General features: G+C 37.4%; 1 long non-coding RNA gene across 2 annotated transcripts; it reads right to left on the reverse strand.

Annotated features, from left to right (window-relative positions):
- Positions 1 to 7,457: 7,457 nt before the first annotated feature.
- On the reverse strand, positions 7,458 to 20,242 carry LOC124805183. Of its 2 annotated transcripts, XR_007017403.1 has the most exons (4): positions 19,852 to 20,242; positions 8,547 to 8,720; positions 7,618 to 7,646; positions 7,481 to 7,512 (listed from the first exon to the last, which is right to left on the reverse strand). It is a non-coding gene; the product is annotated as an uncharacterized LOC124805183 (long non-coding RNA). The 2 variants fall into 2 exon arrangements; XR_007017404.1 differs by lacking the exon at positions 7,618 to 7,646 and having other exon boundaries at positions 7,458 to 7,512.
- Between the last annotated feature and the right edge of the window lie 4,669 nt (positions 20,243 to 24,911).

Raw genomic sequence — 24,911 nt, forward strand, 5'->3', positions numbered from 1 at the left:
GAATAAGAAGAAAAGTATGTAGATGCTTTTACTTAACTTTTATTGATTCCTCGGAATACATCTCTCTTGAATACTCGTAAGCTATAGGCACTGATACAAATGGCTCCTTGCTAGTTCGTAGCCATTAACTTCTGATGGCTATTCGGTCTCTCGGCTAATGAGAGAGAAAGGCTTCGTACAACTGGGCGATAGCTAGGTTCGCGTACAACTGGGCGGTAGCTTGGTCCTCGTACAACTGGGGTCGAGTCCACTCTCGTATCACGAGACCTGCCTAGGTGGTGGCGCTAGGTCTGCGATCACAGTGGCGACACGCGGGTCCGACATGTACTACATGGACCGCGGCCGATTTAAACTACCACCTAGCAAGTGTGGTGTCTGGCGGTGACACCACAGATATGATACGGCGTGAGGAGTTTGACAGAGCACTGAAAGACCTGAGTCGAAACAAGGCCCCGGGAGTAGACAACATTCCATTAGAACAGCTGACGGCCTTGGGACAGCCAGCCACGACAAAACTCTACAATCTGCTGAGCAAGATGTATCAGACAAGTGAAATACCCTCAGACTTCAAGATGAATATAATAATCCCAGTCCCAAAGAAAACAGGTGTTGACAGGTGTGAAAATTACTAAACTATCAGTTTAATAAGTTACAGCTGCAAAATACTAACACAAATTCTTTAGAGACGAGTAGAAAAACTGGTAGAAGCCGACCTTGGGGAAGCTCAGTTTGGATTCCGTACAAATGTTGGAAAACTTGAGGCAATACTGACCCTACAACTTATCTTAGAAGATAGAGTAAGAAAAGACAAACCTACATTTCTATCATTTGTAGACTTAAAGAAACCTTTTGACAATGTCGACTGGAATACTTTCTCTCAGATTCTGAAGGTGGCAGGGGTCAAATACAGGAAATGAAAGGCTGTTTACAGTTTGTACAGAAACCAGGTGACAGTTATAAGAGTCAACAGGCATGAAAGGGAAGCAGTGGTTGGGAAGGGAGTGAGACAGTGTTGTAACCTATCCCCGATGTTATTCAATCTGTATATTGAGCAAGCAGTAAAGCAAAAAAAAAGAAAAATTTGGAATTGGAACTAAAATCCATGAGAAGAAATAAGGACATTGTAATTCTGTCAGATACAGCAAAGGACCTGGAAGAGCAGTTGAACAGAATGGACAGTGTCCTGAAAGGCGGATATAACATGATCCCCACCAAAAGCAAAACGAGGATAATGGAATGTAGTTGAATTAAATCAGGTGATGCTGAGGGAATTAGTTTAGGAAATGAGACACTTGAAGTAGTAGATGAGTTTTGCTATTTAGGGGGAAAAATAACTAATGATGGTCAAAGTAGAGAGGATATAAATGTAGGCTGGCAATGACAAGGAAAGTGTTTCTGAAGAAGAGAAATTTGTTAACATCGAGTATAGATTTAAGTGTCAGGAAGACTTTTCTGAAAGTATCTGAATGGAGTGTAGCCATGTATGGAAGTGAAACGTGGATGATAAATACTTTAGACAAGAAGAGAATAGAGGCTTTTGAAATGTGGTGGTACAGAAGAATGCTGAAGATTAGATGGATAGATCATGTAAGTAATGAGGAGGTACTGAACAGAATTAGGGAGAAGAGGAATTTGTGGCACAATTTGACTAGAAGAAAGGATCGGTTGGTAGGACATGTTCTGAGGCATCAAGGGATTACCAGTTTAGTATTGGAGGGCAGCGTGGAGGGTAAAAATCGTAGAGGGAGACCAGAAGCTTGCACAGGATAGAGTAGCATGGAGAGCTGCACCAAACCAGTCTCTGGACTGAAGAACACAACAACATAATGAATTAATATTTACAGATTCCACAAGCAGAATTTCTTCAAAGACAAAAATGATTATTCAAAATTATGCAATTAGTAATATGCTGTGCAGGGGAGTGATGTATACTAATGAAATGAGATTTTTTGATGATTGTTATTATTCTGCTGGGGATGAGTTATTTGATGAACAGTATAACAGTATTGTGGAGGCAAACAAGAAGAGACAGAAAGTTTTATCTCAGAGCAGCAAACAGAACTAAGGATATTGGATTATTACGACATGTAACAATTCTCCTGCTTTTGTTCCAAATAAAGATGGAGGTGAAAGGCTAGTTCTTCATTCTAGACATCTTAATAAATTTTTATTGAGAGATATAAGGCATCCTGAGGATACTGACAAATTATTACTCAAGTCTGAGCATATTAGATTCATGACTAGTTTGGATCTCACTTCTGGGTTTCACCAAATTCCAAATTAGCATCGTGCAAGGAAATATACTGCTTTCTTGTATCGAGGGTACATGTTATCAATATTGCGTAGTACCTTTTGAACTAAATTTATCTGTTTCTGAATTAATTCATGCTTTGGACTTTGTTTTGGGGAAAGACTGGCTAATTAAATTATTTATGTCAGTGATATTTTAATTACATGGAAAAATTAGAAGGAACATTTTGAGTTGTTAGGGGGAAGTTTGTGAAAAATTAAGGGAAGGAGGTATGTCTTTCAAATTTGTAAAATTTGCTGTGATACAACCTAAATTCGCAGAACAAAGCATCTCTGAGGATAGAATTTTCTACTGTGTGTTTGTAGTGCTACATTTGTTCTCAAGTTTGTAAATCCAAAACCAGTTTAGATAGCCTCAACTAAAAACACTTCAAAAGGAGCAAGCCTCTATTTCCAAAATGCTTAAATACCTGAAGCCATCGTATCAGTCAGTGGAACACAATTCACATCAAAAACCCTCATAGAGGGAGAGAGAGGAGATAAATCACATACTAATTTCTGTATATCATCCTTCAAGAACTTACAGTAGAAAAAAGGATCCAAATTTTGTTTGACAGAAAACAAGCCAATCTTTTAACTGAGTTTATTGAGTATCCACCATATAGCGGAGATGCTGAGTCACAGATAGCAGATACGCACAACAAAAAGACTGTCAAAAATATCGCTTTCAGCCAGTAAGGCCTTCATCAAAATTACACACACACACACACACACACACACACACACACACACACAAATGCAACTCACACACACACAACTGCAGCGTGGCCTCAGTTGCCTGAGACTGCAGTCATGTGTATGTCAGTTGCGTTTGCATGTGTGTGTACACGTGTGTTGGTCGTCTAATTTTGATGAAGGCCTTACTGGCCGAAAGCTATATTTTTGACAGTCTTTTTTTTATGCCTACCTGCAACTCAGCATCTTCGCTATATGGTGAGTAGCAACTTTTCACAATATGTTACATTCCATCCTGGATTTTCCATTGTTTGATTTATTGAGTATCCTGCATATGAAAGTATCAAATCACAAGACAGATAAGATTTGTTACAAAAACCATGGAGAAAGAAACAGAGTTTAGAAGGCAGAGCCATGGTAAGAAAATAAAAATGATACAATTCAAAGTAGGTGATTCGTTTTGGTTAAAACACATAAAAGATCAAAAATCTATTAGTGATCAACTGAAAAAAATTCCTTGACATTTATATTAGGACATTTGGACTGCTTGAGAATTCAATCCGAATGCTTATACATTACTGTATCCTAACGCAAAAACGCTTGTGTGTTCAAGGAATACTACTGACTTAAAACTTTACAAACAGGTATCCAATGTGTCAAGTGATAAATGGTGTTGCTTTGTGTGAAACGTATGATTTCTGGTGGGAAAAGTTTCAATTTGAATCTGTTAATTGCATTAGGGGAAAAATAACCAGTCTGTGGAAATGCAGGTATGTTTATTTCTGTTGAAGTAGTTACACAGTTTTGATTTGACTGTGGATTTATGGTGAGGGCTTGGAGATAATGGTGTTAGATTATTTTTATATTTTCACATCCTGTTGTCTTATTGAATTATATACTGAGGCAATGCACTTAAAGTGAATAAAGTATTTATTTAACAGACATGAGGATAAGAATTTGTGAAAAACAGATAACAGCACATCTCACAAAAGCTTCTTTGAAGATCTAGGCATTCTTACACTCACTTCCCAGTAGAATTCCCCTTAAAAGAAGATTTAGCTGAACTGTGATTTTCCAAATGACAACAAACATAAAGTAATTGTGACATAGACTATTCCTCCTTGCCTAGAGGGAGCAGGATTATACATTCTGACACAAACATCTTCAACAAGTTCCCGTCTGACAAATCAAAACATATTAAAATAAACTATACTTCAATACATTAGATGTACTTTTTATTCCAGCTGATCCTCCAGGATGTAGAATATATCAGTGAAGAAAGACTACATGATAAATATTTACAATGAAAAAAAAAGATGTGCTAAAGTACCTTCCACAGATCCCAAGTGAAATGATCATCATAGGTGTAGAATTGGTGAAAAAAATTGAAACATGTGTAATTATTACCAAATTGAAAAATCATTTTACAACACTTATTTACAGTGTTCACTTTACTGCACTGAATCTATGCAGAAGTCAAATTTCACTAATACTTGCATTACCTGATATTACTTCTCTCTCTCACTCTCTCTCTCTCTCTCTCTCTCTCTCTCTCTCTCACACACACACACACACACACACACACACACACACACACACACACACACAGAGAGAGAGAGAGAGGGAGGGTTGGGGGGGGGGAGATATATATATATTTTATGACAAATTTCACTAAGGTGTGTGTTTATATATTAATATAATGCACCTCTGCAGCATGTTCTTGAGTTCCCACCACAAATAATTCATTTTTTGGAACCAGAAAACTTTAACTTGGCTTGATGACTTACTCCAAAAAAAAATTGCATACAACATTATGGAATGAAAGAAGGCACAGTATGCCAACTTTTTATTTTTATATCCCCTGTCTGACAACATTCATATTGCAAATACAGGCTTGTTCGCTTCAGCATTTCTGGTAGTTGGTTAAATTCTAAAATCTGTCTTATTATCTATATTCAAGGATTGAAAATTCCTGTTACACAAATGGCAACTAGTGGTGTCTTGCAAGCAAGCTGCTGTTGCTACAGAAGTAGGTTACAAGTTTCTTTGAGAAATACCATTAGATTCATATAAATTCTGAATTGCTGGGAGGAGATAAACAGCAGGTATTTAATACAACTGAGGAACTAGTCGTTCCCCCTGTCCCCCACCCTCCCTCTTGCAGCAGGCATATATTTAGTTGGTACAAGTGCAAATAGTATACAGGAGTATGGTGACAGTGTGTTGTCAGTAGAGTTTACGAGTTATGTTTCTACAATTTTATCACAGTGTACCTTGACTTTCTCTGTATCACTGACAGTTCTCCTTCTTGTTGTGATCTATGGAACATATAAAGGAGACTGAATGGATATAGCAAGAGGTGCTAGAAGACACAGCAAATACTACACACACCAAAAAAGTTTTGCATAACCTCGGTTCCCAGAACTCCTAAAAACAGACGGTGACTGTGGATATTGTATCACAGACACAGTCCCTTTGACTGTATAGAGATGTCACTAAACTCGCACAAAGATGTAAACACGCATGAGCAGCACCTATTAGATGGAGGGGATCCGACAGCTGATCAGTTCCAGTCATTCCACCAGGAAGGAGGTATACGGCTGTTGTCTGTAGTTCAACCATGCCTGGATGGTCAATTCTGCAGTTCAACTGCATCCGTATTGTTACTTTGGGCCAGGAAGGGCTCTCAACAAGGGAAGTGTCCAGGCGTCTCGGAGTGAACCAAAGCGATGTTTGGACATGGAGGAGATACAGAGAGACGGGAACTGTCGATGAGATGCCTCGCTCAGGCTGCCCAAGGGATACTACTGCAGTGGATGACTTCAGATTATGGGTTGGAGGAACCCTGACAGCAATGTCACCATGTTCAATAATGCTTTTCGTGCAGCCACAGGATGTCATGTTACGACTCTAACTGTGTGCAATAGACTGCATGCCCCCATCATGCACATCTTGTGAATGACTTCCTTCAGGATAATGACATCGCTCAAACAGAGTGGCCAGCATGTTCTCCAGACATGAACCTTAGTGATCATGCCTCAGTTAGAATGAAAAGGGCTGTTTATGGATGACGTGACCCACCAACAACTCTGAGGGATCTATGCCGAACAGCCATTGAGGAGTGGGACAATCTGGACCAACAGTGCCTTGATGAACTCGTGGATAGTATGCCATGGTGAATACAGGCATGCATCAATGCAAGAAGACATGCCACTGGGTATTAGAGGTACCAGTGTGTACAGTAATCTGGACCACCACCTTTGAAAGTCTTGCTGTATGGTGGTACAACATGCAATGTGTGGTTTTAATGAGCAATAAAAAGAGCGGAAATGATGTTTATGTTGATTTTCTGAACAGGTTCCGGAACTCTCGGAACTGAGGTGATGCAAAACTTTTTTTGATGTGTGTGTATATGAGTAGAGAAATTATCCGATGGGAGTGCAAAGAACCCAAATAACATTCATATGGATGAAAATAGGCGAAAGTGCCAAGCAGAGACTGTGATAGGACTCTGGCAGAATGACAGGTCAATGAGGTATCGCAATAGCATACACAAAAATTAAGCTGAATGGCCGAATGTTTGCAAGTGCAAAATGTCATGATATTTCAATGGAAATCAGACATTACAAGATAATTGAGAACAAGTTGAGCCCATCACACTGTGTAAGTATTGTGACTTACCGAACGAAAGCGCTGGCAGGTCGAAAGACACACAAACAAACACAAACACACACACAAAATTCAAGCTTTCGCAACAAACTGTTGCCTCATCAGGAAAGAGGGAAGAAGAGGGAAAGACAAAAGGATGTGGGTTTTAAGGGAGAGTGTAAGGAGTCATTCCTCCCGGGAACGGAAAGACTTACCTTAGGGGGAAAAAAGGACAGGTATACACTCGCATACACACACATATCCATCCACACATATACAGACACAAGCAGACATCTCACAAGCAGACATATTTAAAGACAAAGAATTTGGGCAGAGATCTATCCTGATGAGGCAACAGTTTGTTGCGAAAGCTTGAATTTTGTGTGTGTGTTTGTGTTTGTTTGTGTGTCTTTCGACCTGCCAGTGCTTTCGTTCGGTAAGTCACATCATCTTTGTTTTTAGATACATTTTTCCCACGTGGAATGTTTCCCTCTATTATATTGATATGTGTAAGTATTGAGTAATACAAACTGGCTTGATCACGTAAAATCAATATTAGGGCAGATAAATGGAAGTCTTTGATTTGCTGGACAGTTTATGGGAAAGTACAACGCATCTATAAAGGAAATCACATACAAGAGGCAACTTCTGACCAACTGTAGAGTATTGTTTAAATGTTTGATGTCCTTACCAAGCATACATGACTCTCCCCTATTTCTTGATAGTACAAAATGTGCTGCCCTTCTTTGAACAGTCTCAATGTACTCCATTAATCCTATCTGGTAAGGATCCCACACCACACAGCGGTACTCCAAAAGAGGACAGGTAAGTGTAGTGTAGGTAGTCTCTTTAGTAGATATGTTGCATCTTCTAAGTATTCTGCCAATAAAACACAGTCAATGGAAACAGAAAGATCAAAGTGTATATACACACAGAATATATAAGTATGTTTTTATGAGGATAGTTCAGATGGTTGGCCCTTACCTTGCTGGAGGAGTGATCGCAGCATTTGCCTGAAATGTCATACATCACTTGTACAGTAATTATTTTTGAGAAAAAATGGTTAAAATATGAAACAGATTTCAAATTACGCGTAACAGCCATGACAAAAATAACTGAAAATTGCAATCGACCTCACTGTCAAGATCTGTTCAAAAATTGTGTATATTAAATACACCCCATAAACACATTTAACAAACAAATAATGAACATCAAAAGGACTTAAATCTACCAGGAAAAAAATAAACAAAAAACCTCAAAATGGTATTTTCTACTAGGAAATAAAATTGTACAATAAATTGCCTAGGATTACCACTGCAAGCATAGTTTACAAAGGCTGTTAAAAAGTGTAGTATTTTAAGCAATACATTCTACACAAGGGTCATTCCATTGGAAAGATTGGGGTTGAGTTTACTGCTGAAAAGTCATCTAGATCAGATTAGATTTACTTTTATTTCAATTGATCTGTAGTGAGGTCTTCCAGGATGTAGAACATGAGAGAAAAACAATAATACATGACAAATATTTATGACTAAAACAAATAAGCTAATTTACTTTCCACAGGTCCCATGTGGAATGATCATTAATTTTTTTAACACTATATGAATGGATCATTTTACAACACTCATTTACTAAGATTGCACTAATGCATTGAATTTAAAAAAAATGTTTTTTTTATTTATAAGGTAATGAACATATAATATACCTACTACAATACTTATTTACAATTAACACATTACTGCACTGAAATGGTGCAGAAGTTAGATTTTACTACACACACACACACACACACACACACACACACACACACACACACACACACACACACACAAATATATTGGTTCTACTGAGAAAATCCTTTAGGCTTCTCTTAAACTGAATTTCATTTTATAGCAAAGCAGGAATCACATTACCTATCCTCACTGAAAGAAGCACTCAGGCCAACAGAGTGAATAGTGATTGGAGATTTTTCTGAGAATTATTCATTCTTTCTACAAGATGCAGCACAAGGATATCACTAGCAGCAACCCAGGCCACAGTGCATCCTTTTGTTGTGTATCTACCAAAATCAGGGTCAGCATCAGCAACTGTAAAGACCATGTGCACAATACGTGATCATCTTAGTCACGTAACAGCTGCAGTACATTATCAGAAACCCAATATTCCCCATATAAAAAATACAATGCAAAGCTTAGGAAAAGTTCACTATTTTTCACATGGAACATCATCTCCATATAAATCCTGAAAAAAATCGCACACTACATTCTGAGAACTTTGGAACTGAGGCTGAGTGGCATTTCTTTACCATTTGTCATAGGAAGAGAGCATGTGATGTGAAAACTGATCCATATTGTACTTTTGTCACAACACATGCTTGCCAATGACAGGCCATATTCATGCAGCCAATCACACGAGGCATGTGTTTCGAAGTCTGAAGCCAGCAGCCATATTACAATTTTAAAGAACGCATAAACAACTGTCTGTATACTGATAAAATAATCAGACTGATAAGTCTGTTACTATTATAATTTTGACATAGTAGTCAATACATGTCTAGCTTCTTGCAGTAATATTTTGTATAGCAGATGGAGGGTAAAAGGAAAGGAATATATCTCCACGTGTGTGTACGTAGAATGTATGTTTGCCTTTGTACGGTATGTAAGCATATATACTACATTACCATCTGTCTTACCTGACATATCATCAGTATTTACATAGTTAATGTATATTTTAAGGGGTTTAACAAATCTAGTATTAACAGACATAGATTAATGATGCATTTTAATCAACAGCCGCCTTATTGCTAATTATGTTATTGTCCTAAATCTTAATTGTTATTATATTTCAGGCTTCTAAATGAATGAAAGTACAAAAAAAGGTCCCTTTATTTATTCCAGAGTACTAATAGAAATAGGCCTAATTATTCAGTATGGGCTATACAGTAATGAGTTGCATTTAGGACTTATTTTATAAATCTGTTACTAGTTTTGAGGAGCTTTAGCTTCTTTTAGAGATGATGTGCTCATTATAGAAGAATATGGAGGCAGATAGATATTCTTCTCCTTCAGTTTACCAACAGACTATCCTATCATTATGTTTAGTGGTTTCTGCAAACTTGTCTGATGGTAGGATATACATGTAACAGCTCTCTTCTGTCATTAAAAAAAAATAAAAAAAAATGATTCTGCTGAATTTTCTTACATAAGTATTCTGTATTTTAGATGTGGGTATAAGGTGTGAAAAAGTGTATCAAATTTTCATGACACTTCGAGACACGAAGTGATATGTGATTTATTTGTCTCATACATACAATTTACAAACTTTGTAATCTGTCATGTACAGGATAATTGTCAACTTTAAAGTGAAACATAATGGTTTATAAAAACAAAATTTCTTTTACATTATTATATATACCTCATTGTATTTTAGTTAAAACAGTTTGTTTCACATACATGTTTAATAATAAGGGAAAAAAATGACAGTACTTCAATAAAACACTGCAACACTATTTGTAGATTTTTATTGTGCAGAATTCCCTTTAGTTCAAAATGTCAAGCTGTCCTCCATGGATTCTTCAAATAGTGTAATTTCTCCACTAAAATGTTATGGAGTAATCTTTTTAGAAAGCTGAGCTCCTTGTTTAATATGTTCCTACCGTTTGGATTGTTACATAATGTTAGCCTCGTATGCTGTTGTATCTGGGCATACAGTACTAACCTTCACAATAATGGGGCACATAGAAAGGAATGGGGATAGCTGAGCCACATTTTCGTTGTTTATTATTTTAATTTTTCTGCCACATTCTTAAACAAAACTGAAACTGTCATGACAAACGTCGCATTTTTCCCATTAAGTTATGTATTTAAAAACATGAACTGGAAAATATGTAACCACGAAGAAATTGTTTACAAAAATGTTTTGCAACATGGCTCAAGGCTCCCTATAGTGTGTATACTTAAGCCAGGTAGTGGGGATACTTAAGCTGGAAAATAATACACTTAAACCATCATCTGGTTCTCAAAACACTTTCTTCTATGACTTATAATCATATGTTAATAACTATACAGTTAAAAACTTAGTCTTTCAAAAACTATTATGCAAGTGAAACTAGTCTGTTGAAGGATCATTTCTACCTGATCTTCATCAACAAAAGTGGTGTCTTCAACCAAAGATCTTTTAAACTTAATAGTATGCAGTATTTCTTGCAAAATTAACTTTCAGTCCTTTGTCTCCTACACTAATAACTTTTCCAAACAACAGCTTAACATATTTTATCCCCTCTAATTTTGGCAACAACCAATCATTGATGCTTGGCTTCTTGCCCATAACTATATCTTACTGTCACATTGTGCCATGGTGAGTTTGAGCTTGTTGTTGAATAATTGTCAGATTTTATTTCGGATGATTCTGATGAAGTCTCTATTTTGTATTCGTTTGGGAGACACTGTGCTTTGACTTTTTTCTGTTTTTGTGTTGGCCAAAGCTTTTTCATTGAATCTTCATTTGTTTTTATTTTTTCTGCTCTTTCCAGAAGAGACTTCTTAATTTGTAGCTTTTCCTGGAGTAGAAGCTAAAACTGACGATTTAGCTCTTGTCCTACCACCTGTGATGAAACAATGCACCGACTCGCTGAGTGCTCTCGGAATATCATCAATGTAACACTTAAGGTGACAACAAGTGTAAGTTCACCCACACCAATGTCAACTTGCTCCATATCTTTTGGATTATCTGAAGCAGCCCTAGTACTTTCCGCAGCACATATGATTCTGTCGGTGCTCTTTCAGTTATGTATAATCTCAGAAAACAAGTAAAAATATTTTCACTCTAGAAAATACCACTAACTTCAAAGCCTTTGCAAATATTCACACTCGCAAAAGCTAGTGGATAAACGTATCTATGAACAAGTGATACAACTAAATAATTTGTAATTGCCTGAAGGATTTTACAAACACATTTTTGTAGCAACAGTTTTTTATAAAACTGTTTATGTGTGAAAATTTCTTGTACACAAAATGTACCTATGAATGTAATTTTAGCATATGGGTAGTTGAGCCATGGCTCAACAATCCCCAACCTGTGTGTCACAAGTATCCCTATCTTCACCATTTCATTCAGCTGGTTGATGTAGCTGATGTATGCAACTATTCAAACTGTTATAGAACAAAAATAAGGTTCAACCTGCAATGATCCCACCCATTAAGTTTCTTTTGCTTAAACATAAAAATGGCGTCAAACAAAAATTGGAAACCATATACATAATTAATTACTGCAGAGACATCAGGTACAGAAAACAGACAGCACAACTTCTATCTTGCTCCATGACAACTGATATTTTTTCTCTTGTAAAATACTAGTGAAAACAAAATGGTGATACAATCCATTCAAAAATAAATTGACCCACAGATGAGAAAATATGAGTGGCGCAGGTATTCCTCATGCTCAACTATCCCCACTCTTCCCTAGTTCTTGCCCACCTAATAAGGTAGTTCATATTTTTAAATTTTGAAAAAAAAAAAGAAATTACTGTTTTTCATGAAGTCTTCTATCAGATTTAACAAATGTTTTCAATTTTTTAGCTAAACTTTAACTGAAAAATTTAAGTCTTTGTCACAGTTGTGGGTTTTCATAGTGAACGTCATATTTTCAGGTTCATGATCATACAAACACATCAGTTTCTCTTTAAAACGTATGATGTGGGTAGAAGTCAACAACAGCGATGAAATTTTTTTAATGTTTTTAGGGTGAGCATAAAGACCCCCCTGCCCACTAGTAATACACATTACTGAAAATGTGATGGCACTGGTAGGGTTAAATAATAGTCACCAACTTCATATTTGAAACCTTTTCCTGAGTCAGGCTTTTGCAGATATACTGATAAGTCTGTTGTAGAAATTTTTGAGTTATTCTTTAATGATGACCTCATACAATTTCTAGTTGACGAGTCAAACAACTACGTCCTTTTTAAGGACTTTCCAAATCATGACATAACCTGTCAAGAAATTAGATGTTTCCTTGCCATCCTCTTTTTATAGTAGTTATAACTCTCTCCCAAATAAGAGTTTATACTGGGATCCAAATTTGGACACAAGAAACAAATTTTTTATGCAATACTATGAGAAGAATACTAACAAAGAGATAGAGGGGCTGGGCAGTACTTACCTCAGCTCAGTAAAGCCGACAGATACACAAAACAGAACAAAAAATTTACGTATTCTAGCTTTCGGAACTTTGTTCCTTCGTCAGGAAGGAGACAGGGGAAAAAAGGAGAAGAATGGAAAGTGGATTCAGTTACAACCCAGGTTATGAAGCAACAGGGGACAGGTAAACAGGGAGGGTAGCAAAGATAGAGGCATGGATGTCAGAGGGCAGTCAACAATATTCTACTGTAAGTACAGGAGACTACAGTAGATGGTGATATAATATATTTATGTGCTAACACATTCCCTCATTGAGGTTATGTAGCAATGATATCTATGTGCTGGCAAAGCTGAAACCTCAAAGCCAGTCAGATACTGAACTCAGATCTTTGGTTCTGAGCAGTGATGCACTTGCCATTGAACTACTGGTCACACCATGGATGGCCCACAATTCCCCGTTAAACCAGATTCTTCTTATATATTTATCCCCACATCCTTGTGAGGCTCTCACAGTATTATGAGAATAGTACCTTGGGGAGGATACATGGCGGAGAACTTGTGTATTGCATACACGTTTTATATGATGATATTGTTAGCCCAAAAACTTTTATTTTTTGAAGCAAAATTTTTTTTCCCTTCAAACATGGGCTACCTTCGAATTTCCCCAATAAATTTATTAATTTAAATTTAATGAAAGAAATCTTACTGTGTTGGAAAAGTTTACGGGTATTCTTTTGGGACTTTTGTTTACAGGTCAAATATCAAAGTTCTGGCCCTGAGTTATTTCTTTTTCTTTGCTTATTGCTGGGGACTGCAAAGGACTGAATTTACCAGTATTTTTCCTCTTATATACTGCAACGAGAAATACAGGTATAAAAATGAGATTACAGAAATTATGTATTATTTTCGGCAGTTTCTTTATTCATTTTTTCCAGTCTTCTTCTGGTGACTTATCTGCAAAATCTGCGAAGATACTATAAATTTTTGACAGCAATTCATCTGTTATTTTGCTCAAACAATTTGAAGTGAGAGGTAACTCTTCCACACTTTCTTCTGTTTCTGGTACGATTGAAAAATGTGTTCTGTCATTTTTGACAGCATTAAGAAATGCCAGTTGTTGTTCCACACAAAGCTTTCAGCTGTCCTACAGGAGGTTCTTCATTTCTGGCTATTAGATAATAGAGCCTTCATAGCCTGTTGATATTAATAGCTTCAATGAATTTTTCTGAAGGTGAAATAATACTTGCCCAAGCTATGTATTTACGTTTTTCTCTGTTTCCTTCTAAATGCGTGCAAATGAGGACAGCCATGTTAATAACATATTGATGACGGTTTTGATTCTCACTTGGAACAACCAAAAAGTTTTCCGCTATGTTGTTAATTTTGTTTATTACATCTTGCTTAGGTACTTTTACTGGTCTGTTGGGAAACTCTTTGCCTTTGCTTATTATTGGCTGCATCAAACAATCTTCTCTCAAAATAAAGTTAAATTTCATTGTTATGAAATCAAACAGCTGTACAACATTAAAAGATCTCACTATTTCAAATATTTTGTCCATTATAATTTTCTTCAGTGTCCCATAAAAATTATGTGTGTGGTTGCCTTGCACAACTAGGCCTTTGTGGTACGACAGACCCACACTTTCTGCCTTCTCCAATATTTTTCCAAGTACTGTGAGTAATTAGGAAAGTTTTCTATTGTATGACTCCTTGTTACATAACAATAATTTCTTGTGGCTCTCTCTTCTGTTGGGGCAAACATGATATTTTTAAAATCTTGAGAGAATGTGTACTGCTTTTCTTGAGGTATGCTGTCCTTACTGTTTGATAGCCACCTCCAAACAGTTTCGAGTACGTAAAAGATTCACAGCAGAACTTCAGATGAAGGAAAGGAGCTGTGAATAGCATCTTGATATGCTTGTGAATCATTTGTTAATAAAGTGTCTGGGTCATAGATATGTCCACCAAACAGATTTTCATCTACAATCTCTTTCAGAAGCTGAAAGCCAATTTCTATAACATCACAACTTTCAGATGAAGTGATTACTGTCCCAAGGGGTATGCCCGCACACTCACTGTGTGTGAGACTTACAAATAGTTTACTGCCAGCTTGCTCTAAACTGCAAATGCCATTTGTGATGATGTTTTTAAAAACTTATGTACTCATTTTTCTAAGTGTCAGTAAATGCTGAAAAAGAATATTAAATAATCAAAACTGGCTTAATAGCTATCGAAATAGCAATACATGAAAAGTGCTCCTTACCATATTACATAGTAATAGTAATCACGGCTGAACATTTTAGCACACATATTTCCCATTTTAGCATTATATTAATCTATATGTTGTAACAACAGTTCTTTTGCCTCACTGTTAAAATTTACTAGGCCATAGTCTTTTTTAAATACACTTCGTTACAAATGAAACTATATCTGTAGTCTGGGCACTGACCCCTACAACTTGTCCATCACATCACTTGATGGTTTTCTTAAGCTTAAGAATGAAGCACTTCATAAAATGTAGTTGTGATTTAATGTTAAACGTATTTCACATGTCATTTCAGGAGTCAATGGAAGCGTCTGATTCCACCTTTCTGCTTTGACAGGCGACGTAATGGTGTTGTGGTGTGACACATCACTACACCGCAGTGTTTTTGAGTGGGTTGTGTTTGTAGATGTCTTAATGTTGTATTTGATGGTGCTCTCTAGTGGTGGATGTTGCCGTGCAGAGTTTAACATGTGGTATTTGGTTCATTTGAGTTTTGGTTCTCAATGTGCTAATATGGTTTTGAGTCTGGGTAGTTGGCATGGTAATGTGGTTGTGGAAGTGTTTTCTTTGTTGTCAGTCAGTTATTAAGGATTTTTTTTTATTTATTTATGTGATTGGCACTTTTGTAAGGTCTGATTAGTTTGGTGTTTGTTGTGCAGAAAGAAATCTATTTTTGTTTGTTTGTTAGAAATATGACAGATAAGCTCAATAGTATATCATTACATTCTGCTGTGGTTGACGATATGATATCCGTTATAGTTTCTGTGGTTTCAGTTCAAATTGGTGAATATGTTAGGTGCCACATCTGCTGGCACAAAATGAGGTTGACAAAATTTCAAATAACTTCCGGGAATTCAGCCAGGTAACACTTTCAGCGACCACCGATATTTCGGCGGTCACTGAAAGTGTTACCTGATTGAATTCCCGGAAGTTATTTGAAAGTTTTATATGCCAGGAGAAACTCAGGTCTCAGGTTGACAAAAGTTCTGGTGGACGGGGCCAGGGTCATGTATATGCGGCGTTGTCGGTGCGACAATATCTGATTTTCGCTATGACGTGCTACCTGCTTCTAGAAATCTACATTGGCCATAAGGAAGATTGTCTTGTGTACATAATATTTTTGTTATTGGTCCTCTATTAGCTTTTGTGTGCAAGAGGCTGGTTTGAGAAAGAGAACTGTTTTAGATTGGTTCTCTTTCTGTTGTGAGGTTTTTTTTTTTTTTTTTTTTTTTTTTTTTTTTTGGAGAATGTGAAGTATAAGGGGAAGTTGGGTGGGCTAGGGTTTGTTGTTGAAATTGATGAATCACAATTTGGTAAGAAGGAGTGTGGGAGGGGCAGTTCTTGGAATGGTTTGTGGATGCAGGGGGCTGTTATTTAAGGGGGGGGGTGTATGCTGATAGTGTTTTTATGGTTTGGCAGGGTCATAGTAAGAGGAAAGTTGTGGGGCTGATTGAGGAATATATTGAGGAGGTAGTGTTGTTATGTCTCGTGCATTTTCGTCTTATCCACATTTGGGGAAGAGGGGTTATGAACGTTTATTAGTTAACCATAGTATTTGGTTTAAGGATTATGAGACTGTGGCTTGTACTAATATGATAGATGGGTTGGGGGGGGGGGGGGGGGGGGGGCAGTTAAATCAACTATAGGGAGGGGAAAGATGTGCTCTTCCAACCTGCAATATTGAGAAGTTTTTGTGTGTTTTTTTTCACGGGTGTGGGGAGTATGTATAGGCCAAGGGTGACGAGTTGAAGGGGTTGGGTGCGTGTTTTGAGGGAGTGGGGGAGTGGGGGGGGGGGTTAATGGGGCAGGTTATGGGTCGGGAGCGGGGTGGATGTTTAGAGATTATATTGGTCAGGACCAGTTTGCTGCAGTTTTTGTGAAGTGTGATTTTTCTTTGCTGTTTGTGTTTTTGGCGGTGACATCGGGTGGGTTGGGGTTGGTTTATGGGTGGGAGATTGTGAGTGTGTTAGATTTGTGTGTGTGTGTGGGGGGGGGGGGGGGGGCGGCACGCACATGGGTGTGTGGTGGCCAAACTAGTGGTAATGGCAGAGGCTTTTGTTGGTAAGTAATTTTTGTTTTGGTTTTATTCTATAGTAAGTTTGATGTTTTGTCTGTTGTATATTTATGGTATGTCACTTGTGTTTTAACTAATGTAGGGAATATGGAGGTATTTGGGTTTTTGTGTTGTTCAGGTTTTGGTTCCACTTTTCAGATTTATAGATGTTGGTTTCTGGGTTTCAATATTTGTGGTTCAGCTATATAGGTAATGGGAAATTTCTAATTCCACTTTTCAGAGTTGTAGGTGTTGGTCTTTGATATCAACAGCTGCAGCTGAGCTATATAGGTCAAGGGAAAAGTCAAATTCCTGTTGGTTTTGTGGCTACAACCAATTTTTTTTAATACAATTTGTTGTGGGACGGTTGGGTGTTTTGTAATGTTATATGTTTAGCTTGTCACCACCCTAAACCACCAATTTCCTGCAGGTGTCCCATTTAGTTTCATTTTATTTTTGGAGTGAGATGTTCTTCTGTTATTCTTATTTTTCTACACGTTTGTTGGTATGTGTATGTAGTAACATCATCACTGCAATTTTGTATATGCTGGAAGTAGGCATTCTTGCTGTACTGATGATATTGTTGGTCAAATGGGTGGAATCTGACACTTCCATAAAGCCCATTTCAGGTAAGAAATCATCTTTACACTTAAGTTTCTCTCTATATCTTGTATATCTTATTTTCGCAGCATATATAATGACTGTCAACTTTGAAGGACTGTTTGTATATTTGGTTACTTTATGTACAGCAGGATCACGTATGCGTTTAGTTAGTATTGTGCCGACAGTATAGACGCTGCTTAAAAACGATGTTCTGTCCTGATGCAGGATGAACTGATTTAATGCTGCATGTACTTTTCGTGAGATATTGAAACCTGAGTACCCATTGTCTAAAACCATGCTCATTTTTAGCAGTTACATAGAACTTTACTTCCTCCAGTTTCACATCTCGCCACATCCTAAATGAATGTTTTCTTGATAGCGGAACTACCTGTTGAACAGCAGTCTACTGACAAAGGTAGTTCTTAAATCAATAAGAAATTTGGAGAATAAAGCGAACCTAACAAAGACAAAAACGCAGGAGAACTTCAAAGCAAGCACGCTAATTGCCGCACGCAATTGGCTACATCATTCTGGCCTGCCATTGATTGCCTGTGTGTTGTGGCAGAAATATGGTAAGGATCAGTTTTCACACCTGTTGTGGACTGTCAAAAGAAGAATTTTCATTGTAAGGGATAAAGGGGATTAAGTTCGTCTACAAATAATCAGAAGACACTGAAAACAATAATGCAGTGTAACTAAGTGATAGGTCTGCTCAGTGCAAAATTCCAAACAGCAGACAGTTAGTATTGTGCCGACAGTACCTGCTGGAAAGGATGTATTGAACTTAATCCTACGAGAAATATGATCAGAGTTATCTTGCACACAATGTAAAGGCGCAACAGCCTTCAGTACAGTACTGAGTAGTATCATTGCAGATCATCGGGCAGTCTTTTTACATTATTGGTGTCTATGACTCTCAAGTGATGCCATGCCTCTGTTGTGGACGGTTCTGTACAGAATGATGTTTCAGCAAAATACAGAGATCAACCCAAGCCAGCTAAAGCTTGCTTTTTAACGAATGAAGTCAGCAGGGTGAAATTCGGGGACATTTAAAACCAAACTGAAATACTCCAGATGTTTAACAGCTTTCAGTGCTTCAAGTGAAGGAAGGCAGCACTGACTACTCAGAAACTGACTATGTTCAGAGTGTTACAAATATTATTTCTACTAATTCAGGTTGAATATGTTACCAAATAATGTCTCTCTTGGGTAAAATTCTGTGGCACTTGCAATATTGTACTTTTTGACCTTGCCGAGACAATTTTGGAATTTTCAAAATCTAAGAAGTCGGCATATGGATTCAAGTAGTGCAGACAAATTTGTTCAGTAAATTCGGCTTCACAACCTTTCTATACACAACAAATATTTCATTACAGTCAGTCACACGCGAGATAAAAAAATATTGCAAACCCACCAAAGTGAGATAACATATTCGGCAATTTGTGTATAACTTCCATAAACCACTGCAACACATTTGTCTCCTACAAGAAGAAGAAGAAAATGGCCATTGTAATGGGGGGGGGGGGGGGGGGCGCTAGCTCAGCATCACAGGGTTTCATATTTCAGTACCAGAGAAGTAAACTTGTTTTAGTGCAGGTATTAATTTTACCAAATTTCATTAAAATCTCCTTAATCACAATGCAATCAACTTCAACTAAACTCTGACGTTTTCCAATGGAATGGCCCATAATGAATAAATACAAAAATAACACAGAATAGAAATTTGGTAAAGAAATGCAACACAAAAAAATAAGAAAAAATCTGCTATTTCACAACACACTTCCATGCTATAATTCTGCTTTTACAATGTTACCTCAAAGCTCTGCAATGGATAAAACTAACATCTTATTATCTTTCTGATCTAACATCCTACTCTTTATGGAGTGATGTTGATTCAGTTTTTTCAAGTGGCAAACGGGAAAATCCAATGCAATGCCTGTGCTCACTAAATCAAAATCATTACAGATGCCTTGAAGTCAGCTGATAGTAACTGCACAGTGCACAATTAGTATTGAGAAATGAATGAACGGTGTATCACTAGCTTCTTACACTGTGTAATAACATATTCTCAAGAAGGCATAAAACACGTAATTATTAATATGTAATGCGGCAGATCGCCCCTTTTACGAAAATTTTGAATAATGGTAGCAATGAACTACCTTTTTCATCACATCAAACGCTGGACGTTCTTCTAACGACAACGCTCACTGTAGTGTTAAAAAGTCTGTTTTCAGCAAGCAGTTCAGTCTGTCATGTAGTCAAACGACAGTTTCGATAGTGAAATTAATAATTTAGAAAACTTGCTGATTAGGACTGATGCTTTTGTAAATCGTTTGTCGGCGTTGGGACTCATAAATCATTCAGCATTCGCCTACACCTTCGGCATCGAATTCATGGCACTCCGTTACGAATAGATTTAATTCACAATATTATACAGATTCTCATTCGATAATCTATTCACCAGACGTGGAAAGAACTTTACAAACATTATTGCTATAACATAACAGATCAGTCGTTGCCAACCTACAGCACAGTGCTTCTGGTCGGAGTTATCGGTATTCGCTAGCGAAAAATAACTTGGCAGTTATTAATAACCGTTAACGATAACGGTTATCAAAGAAGAACTGGAACTGTGATAACGGTTACTCCAGAATAACCGTTTGGCCCACCTCTAGTGCTTCATCTAATATACAGAAATCAAACCTGCATCATTGTGTACATCGAAAAGCATCAAAATCGAAATAAGTCGAATGACCGAAAACTGAGTGGAGGAGATAGACATTGTTGAAGAGAGCAATTTTACGATTTTGTATGGAGATTGAAAGTTATTACGTTTACACACGATCTTTGTGCCTTAAATACATGGCAATACGATGTTTATATAATGCTGTATTTAAAATCATCCTTCTTATAGTCAGTGTTACGTGTAGTCTCCTTTATTTATGTTCTTTTGGCCCTGTGACGCGAAGATACCGAACAAGTCAATAAAAACAATATAAAATAAAATACAGAATATATATTTCATACACGCGATTGCTATAAGCTGACTGGTAATTTTACATTGTTAAATTCCACTTCATTTGGATAGGAATTCATTTACAGAAGAAAAACTGTGGTCCATCAGAAATGACTTCAGTTTTTTTTAACCTGGAAACTTTACTTGTGTTTATGAAATCTTCATAATGCAGAAGAAAGATGTTATTACTTGCTCTTCAAATAAGGCACACTGTAAACCTCTGTTCTGTGAACAAGAAAAAAATGATGACTAAAAAACTTGTATCTACAGGTGTATTATGTTTTAATTTATAGAAATAAGAAGTTACCCATTGCAAAATCCAGAGAAAATGTACACTGCTACAACACAAGAGACAGTAGAGGCATTTATTATACTCCATACCACGGACTATCAAAATCACTTAATAACTATGAACTCATGGGGCGTAAAGTGTTTAATAAGCTTCCACAAGCTTTATAAGATGTCTCAGGGCAAGCTTTCAAATGATCACTGCAAGACTTGTTAGCAGTTAGTTGCTCAGCAATTGTATAACACAGGGTGGTCCATTGATAGTGACCGGGCCAAATATCTCACGAAATAAGCATCAAACGAAAAAACTACAAAGTACGAAACTCGTCTACCTTGAAGGGGGAAACCAGATGGCGCTATGGTTGGCCCGCTAGATGGCGCTGCCATAGGTCAAACGGATATCAACTGCGTTATTTTTAAATAGGAACCCCCATTTTTTATTACGTATTCGTGTAGTATGTAAAGAAATATGAATATTTTAGTTGGACCACTTTCTTCGCTTTGTGATAGATTCGTGAGACATTTGGCCTGCTCACGATCAATGGACCACCCTGTGTAAAGGTATTTATCAATTGTAGCATGGTACTCAAATCTTAATAAGTAGCTAATGGTCTCTTTTAAATTATTAGTTGTATTGTACTATGTTTGCGACATGGTGTACTATGTACTGTAATGGCTTAGTGATAAAAATATCATTATTATTATTATTATTATTATATTTTTTGAACAGCTTGATGATTATACGAAGCTGATTGTACAATTATGTTCCACTATGAAGAACACTTTCCTAATTGGAAGATGTTATGGCATGGGAGACATACTTCATGCATCTCCTCTATGATACGATGGATGTTAGGCCTAACATAGGTATCTTGCTGGTTCTGCTGCTTTCATCTGCTTCACAACAGCTTTCCAGAACAACACACTTTCTGTCTGCCTGCTCTGTTGGCTGTACAGCACTGTGTTTACAATTATGGGCTCTGCCTATTGTGCCTGCTGATCCAGAACTATGTTTTGCAATACTGAAAAACATCTTCGCCCATCAGCACACTTTTGAAGACCATGAACAATTTACAATAGCTATCAGCACTGTGGACCAGCAAAAAAATGGTTCAAATGGCTCTGAGCACTATGGGACTCAACTGCTGAGGTCATTAGTCCCCTAGAACTTAGAACTAGTTAAACCTCACTAACCTAAGGACATCACACACATCCATGCCCGAGGCAGGATTCGAACCTGCGACCGTAGCGGTCTCGCGGTTCCAAACTGCAGTGCCAGAACCGCGCGGCCACTTCGGCCGGCTGTGGACCAGCATGTGACATCATTAGTGTCAGACATTATTTTACAATAACTGCAGCAACAAGTCTACCTCACTCTCAAGATGGCTCTCATAGCTCGTTGCACAAAACTGCCGGATCAGAAGATCATGCAACTATTATACCATCCGTCGGAGTTCTGGAGACATTCGTGTGCCATGATCAATAGTAGTGAAGTTTCTGGCACATTATTATCGTAGATCTGGCAACAACAAATGCTCCCTCAGGTACAGGCGGGTTTAATTGTAGATGAAGGGCAGCCACTACACAAGTTGCTCTAGGTGGCCGATAGAGTGCATGTTACACTCACCTCGACTACCACCTCTGTGATGTCAACCATGGCATCAGTTGAGGATGGCCAACACCTGGCGAGTCTATCTGATGACACAATGCCTCACTGTGCCACCATTATGCACTGACAGTCAACAAATGTCTCCTATGAACGATGAAGCATCCATGCGGTGGTTGGGAAGGTTTCAAGACATCTTCAGACATTAAAATATTGAACCAGTGTGAATGACAGTACTCGCCCAGTTTTTATAAATCTTCAATAAGCCATTGCCTTGAAATGGCGTGCTTTCATTATACGCAATTTATGTTCCGAAAATTTCCAGCTAAAAAATCCCCAAGCACTCCACACTGAACACTAACAATTGTTAATAGCGGCTTTCATGGTCTTTGGTACAGCATATGACATCAAAATGACGTCATATGTACATGAAGTCTTGTTAACTGAATGTTGCCCTAGAGTGTGGGCCTAGCTTTGATCAAAGTTCGCCATTGTATACTTGTTACTTCGCTTGTAAGAGTGCCTTTAAGCCACAAAATGACATCAAAGTATATTTGCGCCTAGCTGAACCACAGTGATCTTTGCACGTAAGTTTTCACAACACAAAGCACACTTAATACAAAAATAGCAATAATCAGTTTGAATCTTATAAAGAAATTTCTGCAGCAACCAGTTGTATTCGAAGTGCCACACTGTAGATGATATAAGGAAGAAGTAACAATGGCTAAGGAGTCTGTAGAGATGCGTTTTTACTCTATGTTGGGGAAGGATATGTCAGAATAATAATTAGCATATATGTTCCATGAAAGCTACTAAACACTCTATTTACACCTGTTCCACAGAACACTTCATGTCTTGTTTTGCAGCTTTGTAGACAGCAAACTGCATACTGCCACTGAGATCTCTGTATACTCTCATTTTAATGGTGACAGGTTCTTTCTGAACATAATTCCAATGTTAACACTTTCAACACTGCCCTCTTTACATCCGGCACTTGGCTGTGAACTGGCATATTTAATGGATGTTTGAAATTAGATTGCAAATAACAGAAAAATGATAGTAATATGGTTCTTGCATCATTTAAAAGGAAAAAGTAAGAGCTTTACATGAATGTGAGTTTATTTTACAATATAAAATACAAATGAGTGTTATAATTGAAAAAAGAAAACACAAAAATGTCGTTGATAAAAAGTTTTACATGATATCTCTCTTGAGTAATGCCATTATTACTGTATCTAAATTTAGAACAAAATATCACTGGACTTTCTAACTGTAGGTACCTGTAAACTAGAGTATTTTAATAGTTCATATGTAGTTAGCCTTTTTGCGAAAACCCGAGAGACATTGTGGGACGCTAAGGCCTACGCCACAGTCCTTGCACCATTATCTACTTTCCTTCCTGATGCGCTTACCCGTCTCTTTCTACCCCCTGTCTGAACACACTTTGCAATAGTATTTACCTTGTTTGCAGTGGGTGGGACCTTCTCTGGAAAGTGCCTTGCAAATGTCCTCTCAATTTGTGAGGATGAAGCTGCTTGTTGCTGAAAAACATTTCCGCCCTTCTCAGACAATTTCTTTCCCATTTTGTGAATAAAGTCTACTAGGGATACATTCTTCCTAGTCTTCTCTTTATATAAAATAAAACTGTTGACAGTTGACACGCTAAATAAGTGGGAAAACAGCTTTTTCCACCACTTCAAAGTTTTTCGGGCAAACGGATAATAGCTGGAGAACTGATCTGTACTGTCAACCCCAGCTTTATTCTTATTGTAATCAATAATAACATCTGGCTTTACAATTTCTGCTATTCGACCTTTAGCCCTCACTTGAGTATTAGTGCTGGTAGACTTATGCTTTGTGGAAAGACAAAAAAAATCTCTTTTTGACTTCCAGTTCACTGCCAAAGAGATGGTGTTTCCTTTGAAAAACGATCTTTTTTTTGAGTTTTAGTGTTTTGAATATTCGTCTTAAACCTTTCCTGTTTTTCGTTACAGTTCCCACTCCAAGAGCTTTATTTTCCCACAACATGTCCAAAAGAAATTGACTGGTGTAGTACCTATCCATATAAACACAATGTCCTTTGCCAAATTACTGTGAACACAACCTTTTTACAAGGCCCTCGATACTGTCTGCAACACTGCCTGCACAACCTGTATATACATCACAGTTTAGCATATAACTAGTTGATGAATCGCAGAGAGCATACAATTTTATTCCATATTTATTGGATTTGTTTTTCATGTATACTCTGAAGCTAGTTCTACCACGAAAGGGACACATTGCCTCATATATTGTCAGATTCATGCCTG

This window comes from Schistocerca piceifrons, chromosome 7 (assembly GCF_021461385.2).
Source record: "Schistocerca piceifrons isolate TAMUIC-IGC-003096 chromosome 7, iqSchPice1.1, whole genome shotgun sequence".
NCBI lineage: Eukaryota > Metazoa > Arthropoda > Insecta > Orthoptera > Acrididae > Schistocerca > Schistocerca piceifrons.